Here is a 12,848-nt window from a genome sequence, read left to right as displayed (position 1 = left end):
GAATGTAATGTTATGAATTACTCAATCTTTGAACGCATGTTTCCCAGGCATTAAACAGAGGATTGAAATACTACTTCAGTGATTCAGCGTTTCATTTCCACAACATTGTGGGACTCACGATGGACAGTCTTAAAAAAGAGAAACATGTAACAGAACCAGAGATATCATCTTTTATATTACCTGCATTCTTCTACCTTATCAAAACATAGCACCCACTTTACCCACAATGCAACTCGACTGCCAACAGTTGTTTCAGTGATTTGGGGGAGTTCTGCCAGCAGCAGCTGAGCAGCCGTGGGCCTCTAGCCTGCAGCAGAGATGGGCAGCGGGTCTTTATCAGACTTGTAGTCCTCAGCCACAGCTGACACTGACTCAAGTGACATCATTTGAGGACAGTTATCACACTTCACTCATTTTCCCCTGAAGTCATAAAAAGGCTCAACGTTTTTTTAACACATATGCAGTGTTACTTTACACCTGAAAACAGACTTTGATGTAAAGTTATAGAGCTATAAACACGTAAAACTGATAAATTAGCACATCAAGAAGTAAATATCTTCCCTGATATGCTAATTTACACCCAGAAGACACTAGACATTGTTGACCAAGTGGCTTGCAATAAAGTTGTGTAACCCTAAAATGTGTGAAACTACATTATAAACCGGGGAAGACATATTATTTACATAGGTAGCCCTTTTTTGTCATGTCAGATAGGGTTAGGGTTAATAAATAAAAAATGAATGTGACACAGAATATGAGAGTTAATGTCTTTCTCAGGTGGACAATTTTTTTCAGTTTAAGCCCGCGGATGTGACAGTTTGCATCTGCTGATGTTATATTTTCCCGGATGCCTCTTGGGATGCAGGCAGCAGTCAGTCAAGTGGCAACAGCGTGGGAGAGACGGTGAAGCATTAAGGGAACAAACTATTTAAGTTTTCCATCTATCAGCTCAGAAACTGGGACATAAATCCCCATTTTTCTCCATGTAAAGCATCTGTTGAGTCGGGCTAAGTAATGCTAGACGCTGTGCCTCTCTCCAATCGAACCATGCAGAGGAGCAACAGGTGTGAACTCAAAGCACAGGTGTTGATGACAATCGTCTCTGCCATCCTCCCGGCCCAGGCAGCCACACTGACAGCCACACCGCCCTCCCACCCGCTCCTCCCAGAAACCGGATTCCTAAACAAACCGCAGCTCGTCGACCACGGCGAACAAAAAATGACATGTGCACAAACAAATGCAGAACAGGGAGCCAGTGCTCGCAGAATAATAGCAGAGATACAACAGACAAGAGAGAGAGGCAGTGAGGGGGCTGAACAGGAAGCTGTTCTCATTGATTGTTCGGCGGTTTTGTTAATGAGTCCATAAAAGTGGCTGCGAGTGTTTTTACAGCGAGGCTCAGGAGAAAGAAATGACATGCTGCTCTTTGTCATCAAGGCAAGGCAAGTTTATTTGTATAGCACATTTCAACAACAAGGTAATTCAAAGTGCTTCACATAAAACCATTAAAAGCATCAAAACATAAGGCAAAAGAAAAGGAGATTTAAAAACAATTAAAGAAACAGTGTAAGAAATAAACTGATGTTATAGTCATCAGGGACGCATGAGCTGCTGAGACGGACATAAACAAGTCAACAAACCGAAGGCTGGTCATTTAGACGCCTGACAGCTCTTCACAGTCTACACCAGCAGGTAACACCCCAATTCAACCCTTCTCTCATTGTTACACGTCTGATCAAGCAGGTTGCTTCAAATCTGATTTGCATGATTTGCCCAATGCAGCCCCATGATGGCACTGCATGTGCTGTCTTTGACATCCTGCATGTGGAACGAAGACAGCCGCATGGGCAGAAAACCACTGAATAGATTCCACAACACATGGAGGAAAGGTGCTTCTCACTCTTCACATCGGTCCTGCTAAATGTTCCTATTTGCTTTAATTGAATCCTGTGTAACTGAGAAATAAACCTGTTTTAAAGTGAAAGCTAAATATATTCATATGCTGCAGCGCACAGTCACGAACTGCTGCAGAGCACCGCTGAGTCCACGAAGGAGGCAAGTGTCTGCGCTTAGTTCACGTCTGTAATAAGAGGAGGATAGCGGAGTGCTGGTTGTCGACACTGCTCTTAACTAAACAAGTGAAGTAAACCCGTTAAAAAACATACTCATAGTAAACGTCACGTTAACGTGCTGACAGATTCTGTGTTTTGTTGTTTTCCGTTGAGAATCTTCCAGAGAATCTTCAGTTCAAACGGATCCTCAGTGTTCTCTGTCAAGTTTGCTGGAAGTGATGCAATGTTAACCCGGTGTGTTCTATGTAGAGTGAGCACTGCACCAGACTGTTTGCTTATATAGTAAGATACTCTGATTATTGTCAGAATTTTATTTTAATAAGAACTCCACTCCTGAAATTGGCCCCTGGTGTTGTTTACCACTGTTTTTAAAGGAGAAACAGCAGGAGTAACAGGTGGACCAGCTGTGAAAGTCAAGTCTTTTCTTTTTAAACAGATGCTGTGCAGTCGATCGAATTCATGTCAATGTGAAGAGTTGTTCATGTGGATTTTGAAGAGTGACTGACGAAGAAGGTTTAAAGCCAGGCCAAAGTAGTAAACCTGGATAGTTTATTATTTGTTCTCAAGTAGGAAATCCTTTCCCACTGTAGGTGCATATAAAGCACAAACAAGTCCGAAAAAAAAGAAATAAAGACATAAAGACAGAGACCAGGATTAACTCTGCACAGCACAGATTGTGTTTCTTGTAATTTAAGAGCAGGTTACTTGTTGAAAGTGTGTGTGTGGCTGTAGGAACAAAACTCTGTCTGAAACAAGAGCCTTTCTGCACATTGTAGCTAGTACCCATGTACTCACGGGGGGGTTGTGTGTTTTTTATGGATCAGGGATGAGGTGACATAATCAGATCACTGAAGTTGTTGGCTAAACAATCTTTCTTTAAGAGTTTATTCTTATTATGTGAGCATATGGAAAAAACTAAAAACAGATGGCCCCATGCAGAAGAACTGTCGGATATTTTTCCTTTACAGAGAAGAAGGAGATGGGGTTGGACAGACAGGTTATACCCTACAAGTTAACCAACTCAATCACCTTGTGAAGCGCTGTTTAAAACTGCTTTGCATTGTAGAGTATGTATTGCTGGGGGCCAATGGTTACAAAGAGGGGTTGATGAAAATCCCAGTCAACATCAGACCGCGGCGGACGCTGCCAAATTAACGGCGCATCCCAGAGGCCCTCCCTTACATGGCTGGGCTGTCAGAACATCGAGGCACAATCTCCAGGTCGCACGCATTTAACACGGTCCATTCAACACATTCAGATCCATGCCGGTACAACAAGACTGGGTGGTTGAGGACCACATGGTGATGCCACATGGTGATGGGACAGCTGTGCGGAACAGTGTCCTGTGAGAACCTCGTATCTCTCCCAAACAAACAGCCTGTTTTCAGCTTTGTGACGATGCATTTTCCAGCTGATCCAAGAGGCTTTTTAAAAAGTGTATTCATCTTAAGAAGTAGGAGACGTATCTCAACACATAAAGGAACACTTCAGCTCAGTTTATCACAAGCATTCAACATCACAAAGTATGGAGGTCCATACAGTGTCCTCAGTGTACAGGAAGGGGAAAACTAAAGCTGCAATCATTTAAGTAACTGGTGACTTCAGCTGGCAGACAAATGGAGTAAAACGCTCGATATTAACCTATGAGATGTAATAGAGTACGTATAGTAGAGTACGTATAGAGTAAGTATAAAGTAGCAGAAAATGGAAATATTCGAGTAAAGTACCTCAAATTTGTACTTAAGAACATTTCTTGAGTAAACGTAAATGTTCTTTTTAATGTTTATTTCATGTATATTTAGCATTGAGGACATGGGGGTGACCCCTCTCAATACAATACAATTAATTATGTCCAAAAATATAAAAACATGACTGACTTTACATGTGTCTGACAATGTGAACAAAAACAAACGTTAACCATTTGTTAAAAGTACTGGCACTACAATAATATTGCACCTCCTCTGCCAAAATTGAAATCCAATGTTCAGGACTGTGATTCCATCTGCAGAAGATGCATCAGTCAGGGTTGAGGTGCAGCTTCAGTCATTAGCTGTCAACAGACACAGCGTGCTCTCACATCCTGTTGTGTGTGTGCTGCTGCCAATAGCTTTTATCGTTCCCTCTCTGCCTGTCATCGGATCAAACCCACTGTCCATCTATTTCTGTCTCTCACATCTCTTCGTCTATGTTCATCTAAATCTAGCTTTGTGGTACCACATTCCCACTGCCTTCCTGTTTCCTGTCATGTTAGTCCCATGTTTTTTTATTTATTGAAGTGTTGTAATTTGTGTTCATGTTGCATTATTATTTACTTGAGCATATATAGTTATTCTCATGTTGATGTATTGGTGTTGGTTTGGGAAATTACACATTTTGTATTCTCGCGAGGTGCCAACCTGCATTCTCTCTAGTGGCCACCAGGGGGCGACTCCTCTGGTTGTATAGAAGTCTATGAGAAAATGACTCTACTTCTCTCTTGATTTATTACCTCAGCAAACATTGTAAACATGAGTTTATGTCTCAATCTCTAGTTTCAAGTCTTCTTCAATACAGCATGATGTTCATTTAGTACATTATGGTCCATTAGAGTCACACAGACCATAAAGCAGGGGATGCTTTAGGGCGGGGCTACACTATGATTGACATGTCTCTACCACGGCGTTGTCCACTCTGGGAGTTGTCTGTGTTTTACTTTACTTTACTTAACTTTAACCCTTTCATTGTGTGTTTTCACTTCATGAAGGTTAATTGCAACATTTGGTAACATATTGGTCGCCTAAAAATGTCTTATTCAGCGTTTGGTTGTACTTAGCTTGTGTCATTTCTGGTTGTATAAAACCAAGGAAGGCGAAGGCCACAAGCGAACTCGAGGCTTTAAAATGGTAGTCCACAAACCAATGGGTGACGTTGCGGTGAGTCCATCCATTTCTTCTACACAGTCTATGATTCTCGTCTGACAATGTTGTCTGATAAACAGGCCTGCTAGAAGGCTTTAACAGCATGACTACCTCTTCTCTGAAAGTTCCTCTCTCTCTGTGTCAGCGCACTGAAACAAAAGCATTTCAGATCTGGTCTCATCTCACTGACCTGCTCGGCTTATTTCTGTCACTGTTATTGTGAAGCAAAAGAAAATGAGCATAAAATGAAGAGCTGGCCTTTACGAAGTTAAAAAAACCCTAAAAAACTGAGAAACTTAGGAGTCCAGAAGCTTCATAGTGTCAAAACTTTGAATGATCCACGTGATACCATGATAAAGGATTCAGTTACACCCAACACAGATAACAGCAGTTATTTTTTTCCTCTTGTACCTGCTTCTTGCAACCACAGTCACATCTGTGTCAACTGAAATTGATGTCGGTGGCATTGATGCTCACAACTGATTGGTCAGAGGAAAATCAAACAAAAATGGTGTTCTTCACAAACTGAAATGTGTTGCAACAAGCACAGTACTACCATAATATTTAGTGTGCCAGAAAAAAGATTTAATATGCCAAACATGCCAGGATGTCCGACTGCAAGCGGTCACATTGTGCAGTATGCAAGCCAGCATGTCTATCTGGCCATTCTGACCCACAACCCTCAGCGACTGAGCCACAGAGAGAGCACTGACAGATGACCGTCTGATGACAGCTCATGACTGATACCACATGTCAAATACATGAGCTAGAGCAGGGATTCCCAAAGTGGGGTGCGCGCACCCCTGGGGGTGCGCGAGCTGCCTCTAGGGGGTGCGCGAGAGAAAAAATGTAATGGCGGTGCAGTCCCGTCTCCTAAAAATGACGTTCCCCCAAAACTAAAATGCATTCTCAATTACGTTTGACCACAAACGTATTTTCTCCCTGATTACATTTGTGTTTGACGTACAAATACGCTTCTCATCAACATATCTTTGCTGTACTCTAGTCTTTATGATGTTTCTGTGATCTGCCTCGCCTCTACCCCGCCACCCACGAGTTATTGACCCGCGGCCTGTTCCGAGGGCTGACAGACCTGACGATCGGGTGCCTCGCGGCGGGGACGGCTGGAGACCTCGCGTCCCGGCGCCAACGGGTGAGCGCCGGCCACTCGGAACCATAAAACCAAGTCCCGGATTTCACCCGGGGACATTCTGGAGGTATTGTGACCGGGTGATGTGCCTCGTTGCTGGGGAGGTGCGTGTGTGTATGAGCGCATTTCTGCCGGAGACAGGCGGCGTGTTGTGGTAGTATTCTGACCGCGTAATAGGGAGAAGGAGAGGCGGTGGTGGAGAGGGAAAAATGTTAAAGAGATGGTGGAATGTATGATTGGAGAGAGAGAAGCGAACAAGTTGGACGTGATCCCGCGTCCAACAACAGTGTCGCGCGCATCGATGCTTTGTCCGAAGACATCCTGGCTACATTAGTCGGTCGCATGAAGAAGAGTGAGTTTTACTCTCTGCAAGTAGACGAGTCTACAGATGTGGCCAATCTGGCCAATCGTCCGTTACCTTCGTAACGTTACGTCCGTTACCTTTTCGAAGGCACGGTGCAGGAAGAGTTTTTGTGTTTTTTATCTTGTAAACAAACGCCACACGCGAGCAAACTGTTCTCTCATTAGTCCAATTTTTATGCGGCTCTGTTGCTTTTTTTTTTTAAAGGTGTGTGTGTGGGGGGGGGGGGGGATTGGGGGTGCGTGAACCCGGTCTGGATGTAGAAGGGGGTGCGTGGCCTAAAAAGTTTGAGAACCGCTGAGCTAGAGGGTCAAAGTTCATGGGACAAAACATGATTCTGATTTGGAATGAGACCATCATGTAAAACTGAATGGAAAGTCTTGCACTTTCTTTACAACTTGTATTTTTGCAAAAGTTTTAACCAAATAGTTTGGTGTCTTGACAGATTGGCATGTTTTTGCTCATACAAGGAGTGATGGCTCGCCATGTGCATGGTAGTGAAATAATATAGTATGCAGTGAATCACCACAGCTCTTGTAGGTATATTCAGTGGTGTTTGGACAACAGAGGTGAGCGATACACCAGACCTGTTAGAGGGATACATGCATGGTTGGTTGAAGAGTCTTCAGGGGATGGTTTCCTGATCATAAAAAGCAAGAATAAGATCAAATACCACAAGCTTCCTCCTTTAATGAAGTCCAATCAGCCTAATTATGCAAAAGAGCTTTCTACCCCCACAGTGTTTCAAATGAAATTATAGGTCATGTTTTATGAAGACACATTACATGTCACCAGTTGCCACAGATGTCCTCAAATGCACCAAAAGACGTGATCTGGGGATTAACACTTGGAGAGCGTCTTGAAGCAATTCAAACGGGGCGAGAAGAGAATAAAGAGTTCCAGCTGTTCACTGCAGCTCCTCTGGTTCTAGTGATGAACAGAAACTAGCATGGATTTATGGAAACCAGGCAGAAAAATATGAGACTTGATCCAATAAAAAGAAACAAGTTCATTTGAATATGAGAAAATAATTGCATTTGTATTCTTAAAAGTACAATTTTACTATCAATAGTAGGAGTGTGAGAAAATATTGAATACCACCATCTGTACCCATTATTAATTCATATTTTGAATACTTCTTCATATTATTATAAATCCTTATTAATATTCTATTAAAGGGACTATGATAAATGAAAATGCAGATCCCACTGCATAAAAGGTATAGTTTTTACTCTGATTTTATGAATATGGTGGTGCGTTCTTGACAGTTTTTCTATAATTAGCGCAATATATCACAATATACTAACTGATAACACCATGACACATATCCTATCTCCAGATTCTTGCCAATACTGCCAGCACTTCTTAAAAATGGACTTAATGACTTTTTATTCAGCCATTTTTGCAGCACTGTGTCTGTGTTCATTCCCAATGCTTCAGACACAGAACCTAAAGAACGCTGCCGTAAAATGTCAAAAGTGTTGGTGTCTGCCTTCTCCTTCTCTCGCTTCCGTTTCCTCCATTCCTCCCTCTCTACTTTGCCATTCATTTCCTTATTGCTTCACTTGACTGGTGATTGAACGCCACCGGGTGTTCAGAGCAAATTTCACACGTGGTCGGGACCGGCTAACCAACTGGAAAATCCCTCTTCAATTTTCACCTTGCGTCTTCATTCCATTTCCTCCCCGTCCTCTTATTCCATCCTTCGCTCAATCGCACTTCTTCATTTCTTCCCTTGCTCCGTGTCATTTCCCTTCTTCCTCCTCGCTTGAACCTCCGTCGACCTTCTAATGTGGATACCAGAACATTTTGAATTGCTTTGCTCTCATATTCCTCTCTGCTGCACACAGAGTGATATTCATTCTTGTAATTTTGACATTTCCATCATTTTCTGCTGTTAGTATCATTAGTATAGTATTCATTTCAGCTCAACAGGAGCAGCTTTTGGAGCTGTGCTTTGTAAGGGTTTACAAACCTCATATTTCCTCTCCTCCTTGTATTCTGCTGTTTCTTACTCAGCTCTGTAGGTGCTGTGCCCCGCAGGGATCAATACAGTTTACATCTTATCTTTTTGCACATTCCTGCTTTCCACTCACCTCCTACATCTCCTCTCCTCAGTCATTTTACACCTTTAATCAGATCATCCACCCTGCACCTCCTCCCCACGTATTTACTGTGCTCCTTTCCTATTTTGGCTCTTCATGACATACATATCTATTTCCTTTTCTCTTTTTTTGTATTGTATCAACTCCCATCCTTATCGTCTTTGTCTCTTATCAGCACATTTCTGTACAAGCCTCCTCTCCTCCTCTTTTCATTCACTTCTCCATCCGTTGTCCCCTTCTTTCCTCCCTTCTTGCACTTTGCTTTTTCCTCAGTTTCTCCACTCTGCTCCCCAACCCTAACCACATCTATTTTTTCTTACCCTTTCTTCATCCTTCACTTCATCTCCCCCTATTTCACCTCCTTGCCGGGGCAGGAGTGTTGTGGCGGCGTGCTGAATCCCCTCAGCCTCATGAGGTCAGATGAGCCACGCTGCTGCCATTCCACTGACGCTCAGTGACAGCCATTAAAGCGACATGTGTGTGTGTGTGTGTGTATTGAAGGAGTTTGAAGTGTGTTTGCATAAAAAAAATAGAATGCACATCTGCATGTGTGTAGACGGTTTTGAGGATGTTGACTAACTTCGTACAGAAATGGAGACCAAATCAAATAAAAACACAATTTAACAGACACTTCAGAAAATAATGTTTAATCTGAAAGACAAAAATTACCAAATTGTAAAAAAACAACGATTGAAATTGTCAGGAGGAGAGCGAGTGAACGTTAGCTGTTAGCAGCCCAGCTAAGAGCTAACATTAAAGGAGGTTACATTGAGTTTCATTATGATGTGTTCATGCTCCACTCAGTACAAATGAGTATCAGGCTAATCAGGTAAATCATGACATTACACAGGAAAAACGGGAGAGTAATTTTTCCGGAGTTACAATTATTTTCCACTGACGGAGTCATATTTAATCATTTTGGAGTGTAATTACTTCCAGTAGCCAGTAGAGTGTGAGTAAATATTCAGAATAAAATCTGTTGGAGTAAAACAGCGTGACCACGCCCACAACGGTTCCTTAAGTTTCGTTTCTGCCGCCATGACACCTCTCGCTACACTGGAATGAGCTGACGTTTTATGGTACGGAAGAGCTGAAGTGAGGAACAGAAGACGGCATTTGAAATAACATGTCAGGTAAGGTCATTTGTTCTGGTTAACTTCATGTGTGTAAGGTACATTGTGTACCCTGTGTCACTCTCTGTCACTCTCTGGCACCTACTGACATACATATACATATAAGCAGAGGAAGAGTGAAGATATTTTCAAACATGTATTTTTGGATTGGACATTTTGGACGTTTTAATTTAAATTTTTTATATATATATATACACTTTCAAATGACAATAAAACGGATGATTTATTTTCATCATTTTAGCCGATGTTGTAAATGACTATAAAAGTAATAATTTGGAAAGAGTGTATTATGTTCCATTTTGTTGCAAAACCAGCAAAATCATACTAAAATAAAATGAAGGAGAAACAAAAAAGTACAACGTACTTCCTCTAAGGATGCATACAGAGAACAGGGGGCTCCGGCGACTCAACTAAATTCTTGACGGGTCCCGAACTATGCTCACCTGCCACAGCTGACTCTTTCCGCTGAACTGCCACAGACTGCCGCTGAGTGACGCTGAGTGACACAGACTGACGCTGAGTGACACAGACTGACGCTGAGTGACACAGACTGACGCCGAGTGACACAGACTGACGCTGAGTGACACAAGAAGGATCTCAGCCCTGCACGAGAATTCCGCAGCATAAGCTGATTGATCTGTTGCACTGTGGCATGCTAGAGACGGCCAAGTCGGAGACAACCAGGTGAAGTAGACATTGTTCAAGATGAGACAACTCGTTACGTTTCTGATGCTGTGTTCACACTAAACGCAGTAGATTACATACAAAGTCTATGCACAGACACTATGAGACTGGAGTGACGCAAATTGGCGATTCAAGCAAATGAACAGGTCCCTTTAGTACAGCGTAATAAAGACGTGCTTAAAATGTTCCTCGTTTTCATAATGAAATAGTTTTCCCTTGTGGAGACATACTATTAGTCCATGCATCATGTCTTTCTAATGTTGGCTTACTATGGTATTACTAATGTTGGCAGTCAGCTGTTTCTGATAATGAAACTAATTTAATTGTTTTTGTCATGAAGGATGCAAGCTGTAAGAGTGAAGTACAGAGATCGTCAGAAGTACATTTGTTGTGAGGGGCAACTAACCTTCAAATCATTTTTGGATTGTGGTGAGTGAAAAATATTGCACACACTAACCTGTGGAACAATACACTTGGGATGTCACTATGTTTTGCATAACTGAAAGTCTTTTCCCTGGAATAGCAAAGGTCTGCATGGAACACTAAGTCAGTTTTGGGATTACAATGTTCAAGTAAAGATGGCCTTCTGATTTCTGTCTGTTATGTTTTTCTGCAAATACACAACCGATTCATCACTAAGCTTGTCCCTTGGTATTTTGTCTTCACAGTTGCCAAGAAGTTTGACCTTCCAACCTTGGACTTAAAAGTCTATGATGAATCAAAGACCGAAGTTGATGAGGAGGTGTTTGAGTTTCTACTAAAGAAACAAGACATTGGTGTGCTGGAGATTTGTCTACCCCAAGACCCAAATCTTGAGGGTTAGTTACTTATTAGCTTATAACTTCATATTTATCTGTACGGCTTGGTCAATCTAACATGTTTTGAATATGCAAGACAATTTAATATAGCTGAGTTGGGTTTTTTTTTAAACTTATTTAGATATTTTTGAAATCATCTCTGCTCAACCTTTCCACCATTTCTGGAACTGTTGTGGGCATGATACAATGTGAAATATTTGCATTCCTCTAATAATGGATGTGTGCACTTATATTGTCTTATAGTCACATTGTTAATCACATTAGTTAAATGTTAATATGATTTCTAGATTCCTTCATGCTCCTCCTTTGCAAGCTTCAGTGGAGACAATGAGAGGGACACGGACGACACCACTATATTGCAGCATAGTCCTGCTACAAGACAAAGAGATGAGGGAAGTCATCTAGCTCAGGTAAGCTCTGCAGTTTCCCTTGCATCCTTTCTGAAGGTTTAAAAAAATGCCAAGGTTGAATGGTAAATGGCTGAATAACTGAAGTTGTAAAATGATGGCCATTCTGTTTTATAATACTTGATGTCATTTTTGTTTTAAACGTTTCATTGTGTTCATTTTTGTTCTTCCCACTTAGATGATTGAAGACATCCTGAAGAACAAACCTGGAGGAGAGAGGATCATGAATGAGTATGCCCGAACAAAAAGCCTAACGGATGCCAGAAGATGTGATATGGTCAAGATATTGGTCGCACATATGACAAGTGAACATGGGTATGTTGTCATGTTATTATTACATACCTGCACTCATAATACACGTGTGTCTTGAATTGACACAGTAAAACACCCCTCTTTTAGCAGGTGGAATTTACACATAAATACTTTTGATTGGAGCACATATAGTAAAGTCTGTGTGTTTGTGTGTAGGACAAGTCCTTCAAGGTGCGTTAAAGAGGACTACGCAAGGGGCAACACTACCTTGTACCCATACCTGGCCGATCCTAGGAGCAAGTTTGGCTATGTCAGTACATTAAAACGTCTAACCTATTTACTTTTCACTTGCTTGGAATGTAAATATTTCAACTGCTGTTTTACAGATGGGTAGTGTTTTTATTTCAAATAAAGATCTGTAAACATTACTGCATGGCAACAAGGGCTGTCACTTTTTGAACATTCATTTGAATGTAATTAACATTCAAACTCTAATGACTCATTTGAATTAAAAATGTACAGTCTATATCCACAGCTGACTGTTTAACGTAGTTTACTTTGTCACCCAACAGAGGGCGCTCTAACGTATTGTGTGTCATTTAATATTTGTTCGAGTGTTATTTTTGGAAAAGGTGACAGCCCTAATGGCCACCATCTCTGCCTTCCCCCGTAAGTTGAACTGTGGCGGTGTTAAAGCTCAGTTTACTTTCGCACCCTAAGGGTTAGCCCATTAACAAGACACAACACTAACCGTGTAATACAATAACCTCTGTTTTTCAAAATAACTCATGAGAAAGAAAGGCCTCATCACAATACTAGGAAATATGATAGTTTTAGGGGAAAGATTAAACTATTTCAACTTGTTCAATCAAACTGAATAACCCTTTTTACTTTCGGAGCATTATTACAATGCAGAAGATGGGAGTGGGTATCTGGCATGGAGACTGAAATTTGTTCAGAAGGAAGCAT

Source organism: Melanostigma gelatinosum (assembly GCF_949748355.1).
Source record: "Melanostigma gelatinosum genome assembly, chromosome: 4".
Classification (NCBI taxonomy): domain Eukaryota; kingdom Metazoa; phylum Chordata; class Actinopteri; order Perciformes; family Zoarcidae; genus Melanostigma; species Melanostigma gelatinosum.
The sequence above is the reverse complement of the archived record's forward strand: the minus strand, read 5'-3'. Positions refer to the sequence as shown.